At 40.6% G+C, this 16553-nt stretch overlaps 1 long non-coding RNA gene across 1 annotated transcript in view; it reads left to right on the forward strand.

Moving 5' to 3' along the window:
• The window catches only part of LOC141276927 (uncharacterized), a 213576-nt gene that overhangs the window by 5398 nt on the left and 191625 nt on the right, over positions 1–16553 (forward strand). Inside the window, exons 4-5 of the long non-coding RNA XR_012327310.1 lie at positions 9034–9291; positions 14222–14390. This is a non-coding gene — a long non-coding RNA (uncharacterized lncRNA). The remainder of the gene's footprint in view (positions 1–9033; positions 9292–14221; positions 14391–16553) is intronic.

Consider the following 16553-nt stretch of genomic DNA (forward strand, 5'->3'; position numbering starts at 1 on the left):
GTTCTTCCACAAATAATACATTTGATCAGTGAAAAAAAATATGTCAAATGTTGTTTTATCATTCTTGGTAGACTATAAAAAGGATATCATTTTATTTCTCCTATCAGACCAAAAAAAGGTCACTTTCAAGTCAAAATGTGCGCGTAGTAGGACCTCAGTAAATACGCATTGGAAAATGACTGCCATTCAATGGACACCCTTGAAGTACTCTTTGCACATTCACAATGACCCTATTGTCCTCGTTTTAGACATTTTATAGATGAATATTTTATAGATGAAGTTTAGAGGGGTTAGTAACCAGGTATACAATTTAATAAATAAGACCATGAAAGATAAACTTAGTAACACTTAAAACAATGGATCAACCCCCAAATGACTTTTAAAGAAATTTTTTTTTCCAAAAATGAAAATATATTTGTTTTCTGATTGTTAATGTGTGCCCATTGTTAAATTTCCCAGTAATCCATAAACTTATCCTAAAAGAATTGCAAATAGAATCCCCAATGTGACAGTCATCCTGTAAGGTTACAGTTGGATGGGGGCAATGCACTTACATTGAAGCACAGTTACCCTCTTCCCAAGCTCAGCCCTACTAGTGGGCTTTGAAACTTATCTTGACTCAACTAACAAGGGTAGTTTCTTGAGATCTTGAGAATTTTATCAAATCTCTCTTACTCAGTTGAAAGATCTCTTTGCTTTTACCAAAAGCAGAACATGGCACCCCAGTGGAGGCAACCACAAGTGGGGAGAACCTTCAGGAGTGTGTTTGATTGTGTGATTTCCACTCTAGGGCAGCCTTACCCTCGTTCATCACCCCAGACCAAGTTGGAAGACCCCTAACTTATGCAGGACAACTATGCCACCAGCTATTCCTACAAAACTCCAGGGGCATAGGAAATTTTTAACAGTCTGAAAAGCAAAAGCACTTTTAAAAATAAAATTAACTCACACATGAAATTCCCTTTGGTGGTGAAAATTCTCCCAGATGAAATTATTAAACAAAAGTCACCTGAGAGCATAAATAGGTTAAATTACAGTTGACCCTTGAACAGCGCAGGTTTGAATTGAGTGGGTCCACTTATACATGGATTTTTAAAACATATATTGGAAAATTGGAGATTTGTGATAATTTGAAAAACAACTTGCAGACAAACCACGTAGCCTAGAAAATTGAAAAACTTATCTGTGTCATGAATGCATAAAATATATATAGATACTAGTCTGTTTTATCAGAAAGTATACACAAATCTATTATAAAAAGTTAAAATTTACCAACACTTACGCACACAAACACTTGCAGACGGGACGTAGCGCCATTTGTAGTTGAGAGAAATGTAAACAAACTTAAAGATGCCGTATTAAGTCATAACTGCATAAACTTAACTGTAGTATATACTGTCCTACTCTAATAATTTTGTAGCCACATCCTGCTGCTATTTTGGTGAGCTCAAGTGTTGCAAGTATCTGCTTAAAATGCTGTATGATGCTAATCATCTGTGAGTGAGCGAGTGAGCAGTTTGTCTCTCCAGTAAATTGCATGTTGCAGTAAAAAGTGATCTTTCACAGTTCTTGCATATTTTCCATCATGTTCAGTGCAATACTGTAAACGTTGAATAACACCATGGGACCCTTGGTGCCACTAGTGTTGCTGGAAGTGCTCCGAAGAAGCAAAGTCATGACGTTACAAGAAAAAGCTGAATTGTGTGATACATACCTTAGATTGAGGTCTGCAGCTTCCGTTGCCCATCATTTTGAGATAAAGGAATCCAGGGCAAGGACCAATGTAAAGAAAACAAAGGAATTCGTAAAGCTTTTGCTGCAGCTACAACAGCAGGTGCAAACACTTTGCACTTTTCACAAAATACCTTTTTAACTTGTATTGAAAATGCAGCTTTTATGTGGGTGCAGGATTGCTGTAAGAAAGGCATGTCTAGAGACGCTAATATGATTCGAGAAAAAGTGAAATCATTATATGGCAACTTGAGCAGAGGGAAGGTGAAGGATCTAAAACTGGAGGATCTACTGCCAGCAAAGGATGGTTTGATAACTTTAGAAAGAGGTTTGGCTTAAAAAATCTCAAGATTATAGGAGAGGGAGCTTCCGCTGACCAAGAGGCAGCAGATGAGTTCCCAGATACTATCAACGGAATCACTGAGGAGAAAGGAAATCTCCCTGGACAGGTTTTTTAATTCAGGCAAAAGTGTCCTATTCTGGAAAGAGAAAAATGCCACAGAAGATATTTATCATCAAGGAAGAGAATCGAGTACCAGGATTTAAGGCAGGAATGGATAGTCTAATGCTACTGTTTTGTACAAATACTGTCTGGCATGGCATGTGATCAGGACTGTGGCTGCCCTTATCTACAAAGCTGCTAATTCTTGAGCCTTAAAGTGAAAAGACGAACACTGTCAGCTGCCAGTCTTTTGGATTAACAACAACAAGGGCTGGACAACAAGAACCCTTTTTCTGGATTGTTTCCATCCATGTCCTTTAAGACTTTTAAAATCCTTTTGTTATTGGACAATGCCTCTGGTCACCCAGAACTTTATGAATCCAACACTGAAGGTGTCAAGGTGGTCTACTCATCCCCAAACACATCTCTAATGCAGCCTCTAGATCAGGGCGTCATAAGGAACTTTAAGGCCCATTACACACAGTACTGTATGGAAAGGATTGTCAACACTATGGAAGAGAACCCCAATAGAATATCATGAAGGTCTGGAAGGATCACACCATTGGAGAGGCCATCTTTGTTCTGGAAAAAGCTGTGAAAGGCAACAAGCCCCAAACAATATGTTCCTGCTGTGTCCGGATGTTGTGTACGGCTTCAGAGAATTTACAACAGAGCCAATCAAGAAAATCATGAAAGAGACTGGATATGAAAAAAAAAAAAAGTGGGAGGTGAAGGGATTTAGGATATGAATCTTAGAGAAATTCAAGACACCACACGAGAGGAATTAACAGATGGTGATGAGTGCTTCTGAACAGTGCCAGACGACGAGGAAAGAGATGTAGACGAAGCAGTGCCAGAAAATAAATAGACATTAGACAATCTGGAAGAAGGCTTCCAACTGTTCAAGGCTGCTTTTGACTTCTGTTACAACATAGACCCTTCTATGACATGGGCATTGAAACTAAAGCAAACGGTGGAAGAAGGATTAGTCGTGTATAGAAGCATTTGTAGAGAAATAAAAAAGCAAAAGCGGCAGACAGAAATGGTGATGTATTTGCATGAAGTTACAGGGAGTGCACCTGCTTCTCCTGCATCCCCTTCCACCTCCTCCACCTTTCCCGTCTCTGCCACCCCTGAGACAGCAAGACGACTGCCTCCTCGTCCTCAGACTACTCGACATGAAGATGATCAGGATGGAGACCTTTTTGATGATCCACTTCCAGTTAATAAATAGCAAACAATCCTCATGCCATACAGTTAATAAACTTATCTGTTGTGTATGTGTGTGTGTCTTTGTGTGACTATCTAATGACTGTACGGCAAGAACTGTATGAGACATTTTTGTGTCATCATCACGGCCTAAATATTCATTGTGTAGAACATCGTGTGCAAGACTTGTATTGAAGGGTACTTCCCTGGTGGCACAGTGGTTAAGAATCTGCCTGGCAGTGCAGGGGACGCGGGTTCGATCTCTGGTCCGGAAAGGTCCCACATGCAACTCCCATGGAGCAACTAAGCCTGTGCACCACAACTACTGAGCCTGCACTCTAGAGCCCACGAGCCACAACTACTTAGCCCACATGCCGCAACTACTAAGCCCGTGCTCTGCAACAAGAGAGCCACCACAATGAGAAGTACACGCACCACAATGAAGAGTAACCCCCGCTCGCTGAAGCTAGAGAAGGCCCACACGCAGCAACGACGTTAGACCCAGTGCAGCCAAAAAAAAAGACTTGGATAGTCTGTCCTCGCATAGACATATGGTAAGTGACATTTAATATAAAATTAATAATGTGTTAGTTTTCCATTTCCATATTTCCTGTCTCCTGTCTCTCACAATTTAGGAAACTTCGTATCAGTCTATCATGACAAGTAAGTGTTTTTTTTTAAAAAGTACCGATGTTTCCAATACTGTATTATGAATATGGCTACAATATTATATGCTATAAAAATTTTATAATGATTCATTCACTAGTGTCTAGGCTACGCTACTGTGAAGCAATACACTAGGCTACCATAAAGCAGTGATATTGCTGTTGCTTCATTATCAGTGAATGCATCGTTATACCTGTCAATAAATATAAATTTCTTTTTTGATGTCTAATGTTAGTAATAGGTATAACACCTACAGTGTTTGTATCATGTAAGATGATATTGATGTAAGTACTGACAGACAGTTCATCTTGTAAACAGATGACATAAACTTATGATATCAATAAATACAGTACAGAACTGTAAGTGTATTTTCTCTTATGATTTTCTTAATATATTTTCTTTTCTCTAGGTCACTTTATTGTAAGAATACAGTATATAATACATATACCATACGAAAAATGTATTGACTGTTTATGTTATCAATAAGACTTCTAGTCAATAGCAGGCTATTAGTAGTTAAGTTATTGGGGTGTCAAAAGTTATATGCAGATTTTTTTTATAAATTTATTTTTATTTATTTATTTTTGGCTGCATTGGGTCTTCGTTGCTGCATGCGGGCTTTCCCTAGTTGTGGTGAGCAGGGGTTATTATTCGTTGTGGTGTGCAGGCTTCTCATTGCAGTGGCTTCTCTTGTTGCAGAGCACAGGCTCTAGAGGGCAGGCACAGTAGTTGTGGAGCACAGGCTTAGTTGCTCTGCGGCATGTGGCATGTGGCATCTTCCCGGACCAGGGCTCAAACCCGTGTCCCCTGCATTGGCAGGCGGATTCTCAACCACTGTGCCACCAGGGAAGCCCTATATACAGACTTTTGACTGCACCTCTAACCCCCGCATTGTTCAAGGGTCAACTGTACTTTACATTGCAGTGTTCGTTTTCTAGAATTTAGGGTTCCAGCTAAGCAAAACTACAAGCAACACGAACTCTTAAAAAGAACCCTGTAAGGTTACTATAGTTTGATCTCAACTATGTATATTTCTACCAAAAAAAAAAATGCTATTCTTTAGAAAGTAAGCTAAGCACTTCACATGGTTATCTCACTTAATCTTCACAACTTTATGGAGCAGATAGGATTAGCTGCACTTGAGAGGTAGGAAGCTGAGACTTTGAGAAGAAGTATGTCCAAGACCACAGAATCAATAGGTAGAAAGACCAGAATTCAACCCCTATTTGACTCTGTAGCTCACAGACTTGATCAGTGGGCCATTCAATGCAATATTAGAACTGCCACGTTTATCACAAGGCAATGAGCATGAAAACAGAAAACCAACATTGGAAGCGCAGGAAAGTGGAAGGAAAGAAAGAACCTGGATCTTTCAGAATTCTGATATCATCGATCCATAGAACCCTGGAACTACCTACCTCCAGATGTCTTTCTAAGGGAACAGTGTTGATCTTTTTTTCTTTCCAAGTAAAATTCCAAGAACAAGGAAATGCACAAAAATTAAGTGCACCATGCAATGAGTATTGGCAAGAGCACGCACCTGGGCAACTCAACCCAATCCAGATGCAGAACAGTATCATTACTGCAGAAACTTCCTTTATGCCCCTCCCCAGTCCACCTCTACCCCATCCTACTTACCAGGCAACAACTGCTGTGATTTTTTTTTTGTATCATAAGTTAATATTGCTTGTTCCAGGACTCATATAATGGAATCGTACAATATGTAGTCTTGGATAAGGCTTGTTTCACTCAGCGTGTAACAGGAGTAGTTCGTTGCTTTTTATTGCTGAGTATTGCATTATACACAGTTTGTTTATCCATTTGCCTGTTGGAAAACCTTGGACTGTTTCTAGTTTAGGGTTATTATGGGGGGAAAAGTGCAATAATATTCTTGTGCAAGTCTTTTTGTGGACATATGTTTTCATTTCTACAGGATAAATATCTAGAACTGGAATTACTGGGATAGGGAAAGTGTGTTCAGTTTTATAAGAGACGGCTGGATCATGTTACAAAGTGGCTGTACATTTTACCCAGTCAACAACAATGTATAAGTGTCTGGTTGTTCCACATGATTGCCCACATTTAGTGTTCAGTTTTGTCAATTTTAGCCATTCTGGTGAGTGGACAGTATCTCATTATGGTTTTACTTCACATTTCCCTAGTGACTAATAAAGTTGAGCATTGCTATAAAGCTACCATAATCAAGGCAATATTGTATTGGTGAAAGTATAGACACATTAATCAATGAAACAAAATAGAAAGCCTAGAAATATACACACAGAAATACAGTCAACTGATTTGTAACAATGGTGCAAAGGCAATTGATGGAGAAAGGATAGTCTTTTCAGCAAATGGTGCTGAACAGTTGGAGAGTCATGTGCAAATAAACAACTTTGTATCCATACCTTGCAACAAACACAAAAGTAAACTCAAAATGGATTAAGTATAAAACCTAAAACTATAAATCTTCTACAACAAAATGAAGGAAAAGATCTTTATTATTTTGGTTAGGCAAAGAGTTTTTTTATATTAGTATGATCCATAAAAGAAAAAAATAAATTGGACTTTATCAAATGTAAAAATATTTGTACTACAAAAATTTGTACTACTCACTATTGAGAGAATGAAAAGACAAGCTACAGACTAGAAGACAGTATTTGCAAATTATATTTCTGAAAAAAGTTTTCTATTCAAAATATAATAAAATCTCCTAAAACTCATCGATAAGAAAACAAACAGTCCAATTTAAGACTTAGTAGAAAGATCTGGACACCATTGAAGAAAATACAGAGGGCAAACACATATGAAAAGATACTCAACATCATTAGTCATTAGGGAAATAAAAATTAAAACTACAGAGTGATACCACTGCACATCTATTAGAATGGCTAAAAAAGTTAAGTATCAAGTACTGGCAAGGATGCAAAGTGACTAGAAGTCATTACATTGCTAGTAGGAGTACAAAATACAATATATTGCTACTAGGAATACAAAATGGTACAGATATTGTAGAATGCAGTATAGCAGGTTTGTTTTTGTTTTTGTTTTTGCTATGAAGATAAACATATGCTTATGATATGACTGACCAGCTCTCCTTCTGGATATTTACAAAAGTGAAATGAAAATCTCACACAAAAATCTGTATGTGAATGTTTATAGCAGATTAGTCACACTCACCAAAATTTAGAAACAACATGGATGTTATTTGATTGGTGAATGCAAAAACAAACTGGCACATCCATAAAAAACGTAGACAAATCCTAATTGCATTTTGCCAAGCATAGGAAACTAGACCCAAGAGGCTACATGTAATATGATAAATGATACCATGTATATGCCTTTCTAGAAAAGGCGAACTGTTGGAAAGATAATCAAACCAGTGGTTAATAGGGATAGAAAGTGAAGGATTTGGTTGACTAGAAAGGGAAATATGGGAATTTTTAGGATAATGGAACTATTTTATGTTGTGATATTGTGGTAGATACACAACTCTGAGCAGATGTCAAATCCCATAGAACTGTCCACCACAAGGAGCGAATTTTACTACATATAAATCCTAATAAATCAACAACAATGTGTGGGGAAACCACAGTAAATACAATCTATAGTAAATGAACCTAGTTGCATTAAAGTTAATGACATTACTACGCGAAATGGAAAATAGTAGTTTGACTGGATAATGTAAAGCAAAAGACTGAAAGAACCCGTACACAAATACTGTATTCTAGTTAGGATGCTTGTTTCTCACAGAACTATAGCTTGCCAGTCCTGAAACTATTTTATGCATATACTAGATTTGAAAACTAAGTATATAGTAGACATTAAGAGTTAGGTTTTTCAGTTAGACAAAGAAGTTACAAATGATGCAAGGGGTTGGGATGGAAAAGCTAGAATGAGCCCAGAGGCATTTGATTAGATTCACAAGCATCAATATGAATTCACATTTTTGTTTTGTGTGTATGTGTGTGTGTATGTGTGTTCATGTGGATAGATAGAGATAAATGTAGATGTGTGTATAGGCATGAGATACATATATATATATATATATATATATCTCCAAGCTCCTCTGTTCACTGAGAATGCCTAGAAACAATGAAGCGTTAGTAATAATTAATCCATCTAGCATCCGTATGATGGATTCTAAATACCATCCTCAAAAAAAAGGGACCAAGGAACCAAACTAGTTTTAGCCATGAAAGTTCAGTGAAGTGTGTGATCCTGGCTAGTATCCTGGAACAGAAAAAAACTCTGTAGAAAAGTGGTTGATTCCTGGCTTGTGGCAGAGAAAACATAAGGTCAGCTTGGACCATGTTGTGGTGCCAAAACAAAGGAAATGCTCCAAAAAGGATGGGGACATATCAAAAGGGCACAAGAACCAACCTGAAAGAGTTTCCAATAGCCAAAGGTGGAATTTTTGAGCAGTAAACTCATCAGTGATAATACTGTGTTATAACCCATAGAATTAAATAAAAATCCATGAGTTTGTACCAATATAATTAAATGCAGTATGGAACATTAAAAGGACATCAGTGAAATCACTGGTGAAAGCTGACTGCATTTTGTAGTTCAGGTAATAGTATTCTACCAATATACATTTGCTAGTTTCTATGTAGTTGTACTACAGTTATATAAGATGTTAACATGAGGGGAAGCTGGGTGAAAATTATATGGGAACTCTGTACTGTTCCTGTAACTTTTCTTTAAGTCTAAAATTCTTTCAAAATTTAAAAAAAAAAGTCTAGTAGGATCTAATATTAAAACTTCAATCCCTCATACAATGTAAAACTTCACAGACCCCCATTTCACTATGCAGCCGTTTGTTTCTCCAGAGTTAGAGCTGGGAGAGGGAGAAGAAGTGAGAATTAGAACAGCACTTACTTCACTGGTATGGTTGTAATATGACTTTAATACCACCTGGGTGTGGCAAATGATATCCAAATACTATTTCCTTTTTCTCATACTTTTCCTCAATCGCTTTTGTGCAGAAATCCTCCTTGCTGGGAAGCTCCAACTCATTTTCTGGCATGTGCACGTGCAAGCTCCAGGTAACCACCGGTGACCACTCCCCTCAGCAGCTACATCTGACTGTTGATCCATCTTCGACTGATGTGGACTTGCTCCAGGCAGGAAACAAGATGGCTCATGGCCAGCTCTCTCCCAAACTTGAGGAGATATTCACATTGCTGCCTCGTTCCCAAGTCTAAGAACAGAAAGGCAGCAGGAGTTTGCTTAATGGACCAGGCGTAAGTAATACAAAGGGTCTCTTCTTATGCATTTTATCTCTGACAAAAGAAAACACATTGAAAAGCTAGTAAGATTAGTAAATGGAAATTAATTGTAACATACCTATGAAAAATTATATCAGTAGGCTTTCAATGTATTGTGCTATAATCAGGGTCTTATTTCAGTACACATAAAGAATATTTATGTTCATTCTTGGCCCTGATCCCTCCCAACCAAGTTTCTGTTTTCACTTGTGGGAGTTCTCAAGAGTATCACCTGCAGACAAGCGGCCAGAGAGCTTGCTGCCTCCCATGTCTCTGCCCCCGGTGTTCTGATCACCTACATCTTTGCTCAGAGGTGCTCTACTCCTCATGAATGCGTGCCTGACAGACAGCTGCTGCTTCCCAAACATCCATGCTTAAAGCTCACTGCTGGATGACTTACTTCCAGGAATCCGTCATGAATTTCTGATCACCTTTTAAAAAATGCAAAACTAGAATAAAGCAATGTTAAACATTATTTTTTTAAAAAGAAGCAAGTTACTCCCTCTTGAGAGAGCACCAGAATCACAACTAACTGCTGAACAATCATCGACAGGAAGACACTGGAACTCACCAAAAAAGATACCCCACATCCAAAGACAAAGGAGAAGCCACAATGAGATGGTAGGAGGGGCACAATCACAATAAAATCAAATCCCGTAACTGCTGGGAGGGTGACTCACAAACTTGAGAACACTTATACCACAGAAGTCCACCCACTGGAGTGAAGGTTCTGAGCCCCAGGTCAGGCTTCCCAACCTGGGTGTCTGGCAACGGGAGGAGGAATTCCTAGAGAATCAGACTTTGAAGGCTAGCGGGATTTGATTGCAGGACTTCAACAGGACTGGGGGGAAACAGAGACTCCACTCTTGGCGGGCACACACAAAGTAGTGTGCGCATCAGGACCCAGAGGAAGGAGCAGTGACGTCGTAGGAGACTGAACCAGACCTACCTGCTAGTGTTGGAGGGTCTCCTGCAGAGGCAGGGGGTGGCTGCGGCTTACTGTGGGGACAAAGACACTGGCAGCGGAGGTTCTGGGAAGTATTTCTTGGTGTGGGCCCTCCCAGAGTCCTCCACTGGCCCCATCGAGGAGCTGGGTAGGCTCCAGTGTTGGGTCGCCTCAGGCAAAACAACCAAGAGGGAGGGAACACAACCCCACCCATCAGCAGAAAAGTGGATTAAAGTTTTACTGAGCTCTGCCGACCAGAGCAACACCCAGCTCTACCCACCACCAGTCCCTCCATCAGGAAACTTGCACAAGCCTCTTAGATAGCCTCATCCACCAGAGGGTAGACAGCAGAGGCTAGAAGAACTACAGTCCTACAGCCTGTGGAACAAAAACACATTCACAGAGAGACAAGATGAAAAGGCAGAGGGCTATGTACCAGATGAAGGAACAAGATAAAACCCCAGAAAAATGACTAAATGAAGTGGAGATAGGCAACCTTCCAGAAAAAGAATTCAGAATAATGATAGTGAAGATGATCCAGGACCTCGGAAAAAGAATGGAGGCAAAGATCGAGAGGAGGCAAAGATCAAGAAGATGCAAGAAATGTTTAACAAAGACCTCGAAGAATTAAAGAATGAGCAAACAGAGATGAACAATACAATAACTGAAATAAAAAAATACACTAGAAGGAATCAATAGCAGAATAACTGAGGCAGAAGAACGGATAAGTGACCTGGAAGGCAGAATGGTGGAATTCACTGCTGCGGAACAAAATAAAGAAAAAAGAATGAAAAGAAATGAAGACAGCCTAAGAGACCTCTGGGACAACATTAAATACAACAACAGTTGCGTTATAGGGGTCCCAGAGGGAGAAGAGAGCGAGAAAGGACCAGAGAAAATATTTGAAGACATTATAGTCGAAAACTTCCCTAACATGGGAAAGGAAATAGCCACCCAAGTCCAGGAAGTGCAGAGAGTCCCAAACAAGATAAACCCAAGGAGAAACACGCTGAGACACATAGTGATCGGCAAAAATTAAAGACAAAGAAAAATTATTAAAAGCAGCAAGGGAAAAAAATATCAGCAATGAAAATAAAAACGTTAAATTGCTTGGGGAGGGGAGAGAGGTTACTGCATTTTTAGATTTGGGGAGATTACATTCTTACATTTAAAGGTTACCCTCAGAGGCCAACCCAGTATTTTTATAGAGGAGGAAAAGGAGGGATGGCTCCATAGCTTAGACAACAACACAGGCCAACCCTTACTGCTGACGCTGCAGCATGAAGGGCTGTAGACAAAGAAGTAGCAGGCAAGGCTGGGCCGGTGGTCCATCTACTGAGCATCTCTGATGTGGCTTCTAGGGGCAGCCCGTGGAGAGAAAGGTTACTCTGTGCTACATCAGACACTAAGCAATAGGGATGTGCTCCTTCATTCTCCACACCATGATGTCGCAGGAAAGGCTGAGGAGAAAAAAAAAAAAAAAAGAAAGAAGCACAGGGCTTCCCCGGTGGCTCAGTGGTTAAGAATCCGCCTGCCAATGCAGGGGACATGGGTTCGAGCCTGGTTCGGGAAGATCCCACATGCCGCGGAGCAACTAAGCTCGTGTGCCACAACTACTGAGCCTGCGTGCCACAACTACTGAAGCCCACACACCTAGAACCTGTGCTCCGCAACAAGAGAAGCCACTGCAATGAGAAGCCTGCGCCCAGAAACGAAGAGTAGCCCCTGTTCACCGCAACTAGAGAAAGCCCACGTGCAGCAACGAAGACCTGATGCAGCCAAAAATAAATTAATAAAATAAATAAAGTGCCCCGGTGGGGCGGGTCAAATGAGTACCAGGTTTCCTTCTGGGGTGATGAAAATGTTAAAAATATAAAAGTAAAATAAAAAATAATTTAAAAAAAGAAGCACAATTTGTTCTGGAAAGGAAACGTAAAGTGAGGATGGTGCCTAACCAAGAATGAGTAGGGCAGGGTAGGTTCCTAATGAACCAGAGTATCAAAGCATGAAGAGGATGGAAGAGGAAAATGGTAGAAGACATGCAAGAATAAGAAACAGCTTTCAAGGCAGAAGGAAGAGGATGAAGGAAGGGATAGAGAAATAGCATGTCAATGACCTTAAGCAAATCGTGGTGACTGAAGCATAAAGGGTGAAACACAGAGTTGCAATAGTGGAGATTATAAAAGAGAACATTGTCGGGCTTCCCTGGTGGCGCAGTGGTTGAGAGTCTGCCTGCCGATGCAGGGGGCATGGGTTCGTGCCCCGGTCCAGGAAGATCCCACATGCCACGGAGTGGCTAGGCCCGTGAGCCATGGCCGCTGAGCCTGCGCGTCCAGAGCTTGTGCTCCGCAACGGGAGAGGCCACAACAGTGAGAGTCCCGCGTACCGCAAAAAACAAAAAAAGAGAGAACATTGTCAAGATTTTAGGGGGCAAAGGAACTTGTTCTAAAGAGCTGTGCTGCGTGATACAATGCCTCTAGCCACATGTGATTAATTAAATTCAAATTTAAATTAATTAGAATTAAATTAAAATTTCAGTTCCTCCAACACGTTTCAAGAGCCTTTACCACACTGGCTAGTGTTTAGAGTATAGAACATGTCCACCATCGCAGAAAGGTTTCTTGGACAGCATCGCCAATGGCAATGGGAGTGTACATAGAGATTTGTAAAAGTTGTTTTAAATTTCTTGCCTGAGGAGATGCAGAAAAGAGCAATTTTTTAAAATGCAAATATTTATTTGTGGTTGCCTATATCACTAGCTGAAAAAAAAGTGGTATATTTTGGTTTTGCTAAACTCTGCTTTTCCAGAAAGATGGATACCTGAGCCAATGAGGAATAAAGCCGCGTTTCATGGGGAGAAAACTTGGTGGTGTCAGTGCAAGGAAGAGAATCGGTTTCTTCCACTTTAGGGGTAATTAATTCTTTCCATGGGCTTGGAAATGGAGAACACAGCTTAATCAGTTGTCACAAAGTGAACATACCCATTTAATTGACATCCAGATGAGGAAACAATATTACCAGGATCTCCAAAGTGCAGCCCCTCTGTGCTTCCTTCCAGGTACCACTCCCTCAAGTATAACCACTGCTCTGTTTTTGCCAGTTTTAAAATTGTATGCAAAGATTTAAGTATGCACTTTTTCACATCCGATTTATTTCACTCAGTACCATGTTAACTAATGTGTGTCATTACACGAATTTTTAAATTCTTTAATTATGTCGCAAGCATACAGGAGAATGAGCAAAACGTGTATGTAAATTTAAGGTGAAATTAGAAAATAAAAACTCATGTTCCCTCGCACAAGTTTCTGAAATGGAGTTTTACCAGATCTTGATTCCCTGTGTGCCCTTCTTTCACTGCACCTGTCCCTCTGCAAACTGAGAAGTAACATCAAACCTGGTTGTATAAGGAAAGGGTAACATGGGCACGGGAGATGAAGAGTCCAAAGGCGAAGACAAGCGGAACAGAGTGTCTTGAGTCTTGCTTCACGTCGCTGAGGATTTATGAGAACCCCTTCTGGGGATGTCTGTGAAAAAGGACTCCCGTGAGTTCTGGGAAACCAAGGGCTCACAGCAGTCAGGGCACGTGGGAGGGCTGCGTATGGTCCAGGAATGTACTGTTGACCTGAAACAAATAGACTGCCAGATATTTCTCCAGTAAAGATGGGTTTATTCAAGATCAGCAGAGAATTGCAATTCTGGGTCTGCAGCCATGATGAGGCATATGCAAGTCCCCAGACAGCAAGGGAAGGAGGATGCTTTTATGGAGGGGAAAAGGAAGTTGCGAGGGATGTAGTAAACAGAGTCCACGGCTTTTCATAGACTGAGTCCTTGCCAGGGAAGAAGTGTTCCTTCCTCTTGGGCTCTTCTATCGTCGTGGGGGGGGAGAGCGCCCCCTTCTGGTCTCCCAACTCTATTTAATTGAGGTTTCTGTTTATTCTTTGTTTTTTTCTTTTTTAACAGTATCCACCTTGTGAGCTGCTCAGTTTTCTCTGCCTCTCCTTGCTCAAGAGTAGGACAGAAGCGAATACATCTGTGAAGCAAAATGATTGTTTTCAGCTGAGCAGGCAGCAAGAACGGGAGGACCCCTCGGGAAGTGCTTCAACGCCTGATCGAGCCAGGCCAAGTTCAGGTAAGATTCTAGCCCTGCCGATTCCAGCCACCCCCCAACCCCTGCAGACTCTGTTTTTCCAGTTAAACATATGAGAATTGGCAGTGTATCTTGTAAGAATAACCCTGAGCCTGTCGTGTCCAGCTGCCCCTCTTTCCTGGTCCTCATTCTTGCTTCTGTTGATGACATTCGAGATAAATCATAGACGTTTCTTCAGGAAACAGTAAGAGAGAAAGGAAATGTCCCCTCCTTAAAGAAAACCTCTTGTTGAAAGGCCCTGTGTTAAAAGGCCCTGGTCCACCAGTGGGCAGCACCACATCGAGGCGACCCGATGCACAGTGTTGTCAGGAGAGGTGGGAGATGGCGCCCCAAACCAACTGCCCGATTTTGCTGTTGACTAACTAGCTTTGCTTCTCCCGGACCTGATTAAATAAAGGCGGAATATAACTGATTGCGTTATTTCCCCTCCTTGTCAATAATAACAAAATCCTATTTTCTAAATGGGCGCGCATTGTAGGCTATGGTAGAGGAGGGGCAGTCAGAGACCATTTCAGACAGAGGTGGAAAATAAACTCTTGTCCTACACTGCCTGGGGTTTAAGCCCGAGGCAGAATCATCCCTTTGCTTCCTTGTTGTTTGCCTTTATCCACCACCACACTCCCAATTCCAGGTGAGAGACGTAAACACAGCAGGCTCTTAGAGAATTAGTTCTGTTCATACTAAGAATTCCGAAAAGCACCGTTCATTGCTAGCGGCAGAGCCAATGCGAGGAGGAAAGGATTGGCTCTTCCGTTTGGAACGTGCATCTAAGGCTTGTCTTCCATGCAGCCCCACAATTGCCAGGGCCCAAAGGGTTTCAGGGAGGTGAGTGCACATCCTGATCCTGGGAAAGGGCTCCTGAACTCATCCCAAGGTAAAGCAGCAGCAAAATGAAGGAGGCTTGTTTATTTAAATGTAGTAGGAAAGCAGTTTATTTCCCACTAGAAACAGGAAAGTGGGAAATAAACTAGTTTTACCAGTTTCTAGTTCTGGCTGGAGGGAGTTGGTTTGCTGTAGCATTTGCAAAAATGTATTTCATGGAACCGGTGAAGGACGCTAACAGTTACGTGAGAAGGGATTTTTGTGGTTAAATTTACTTATCAAACAACAGATTTAAATAAGTTAATGCCTAATTTGCTATTAATTGTAATATTAAATTAACTAGGACATTCCAGCTATGGTAGTTAGTGAACCATTTATTGTATTTCTTTGGTCAAATATGAAAATAGCTCATACTCAGTTCTCTCATTAAAAGTCAAAAGCATTACTTTGGGGATGCTGTAGTTTTATTTCCAGAGGGAAAGATGCACTTTAAACCACAAGAGGGCAGCAGGATTACATTTTTAATCAAATGCCTCGAAGCTCAACCTAGGGCCTAAAACCATAATTATAGTGTAACAATTGCATGTTTTTCTCCAAATGGTTCTTATTAATTCTGATGGCGTTTTATGAGGAAAGTTATTTTTAAAGTTTCTGTGACTATGGTTTGTTACATATGAGACTACTTTCAAAGAGTGCAATAATTGTAGTGAGTGAATTAAAGTGCCTCACTAGGGTGAATTTAGGAAAAACCTTTAAACTTCACATTTAAAGATCACATCATTAAAATTCTACAAGTATATCTCTTCTATAATATTAAAGGGATTAAACAAAACTATATTTAGCGATGGATAAAACTTGTCATGGTTTAGGTGTATGAATTTTTTTTTTTTTTTTTTGCGGTAAGCGGGCTTCTCGCTGTTGTGGCCTCTCCCGCTGCGGAGCACAGGCTCCGGACGCGCAGGCTCAGCGGCCATGGCTCACGGGCCCAGCCGCTCCGCGGCATGTGGGATCTTCCCGGACTGGGGCACGAACCCACGTGCGCTGCATCGGCAGGCGGACTCTCAACCACTGCGCCACCAGGGAAGCCCAGGTGTATGAATTTTTTATAGCCATTATGTTGTAATACCTTTTAATAGGTATATGTATCTTTAAAGTTAGACCTAGTTAAAATGAGGAAATCAGTAAGCATGAAAATTTACAATGAATAACCTTAATTTAACGTAAAAAATAATGGAGTACTTTTTTGCTCTGAATCTACATTTTCTTCACTTTTAAGATGCAATAAAATGTCAGTAATTCTATTTAGCCACCAGGTGGCGCTGC

This window comes from Tursiops truncatus, chromosome 17, assembly GCF_011762595.2.
Source record: "Tursiops truncatus isolate mTurTru1 chromosome 17, mTurTru1.mat.Y, whole genome shotgun sequence".
NCBI lineage: Eukaryota > Metazoa > Chordata > Mammalia > Artiodactyla > Delphinidae > Tursiops > Tursiops truncatus.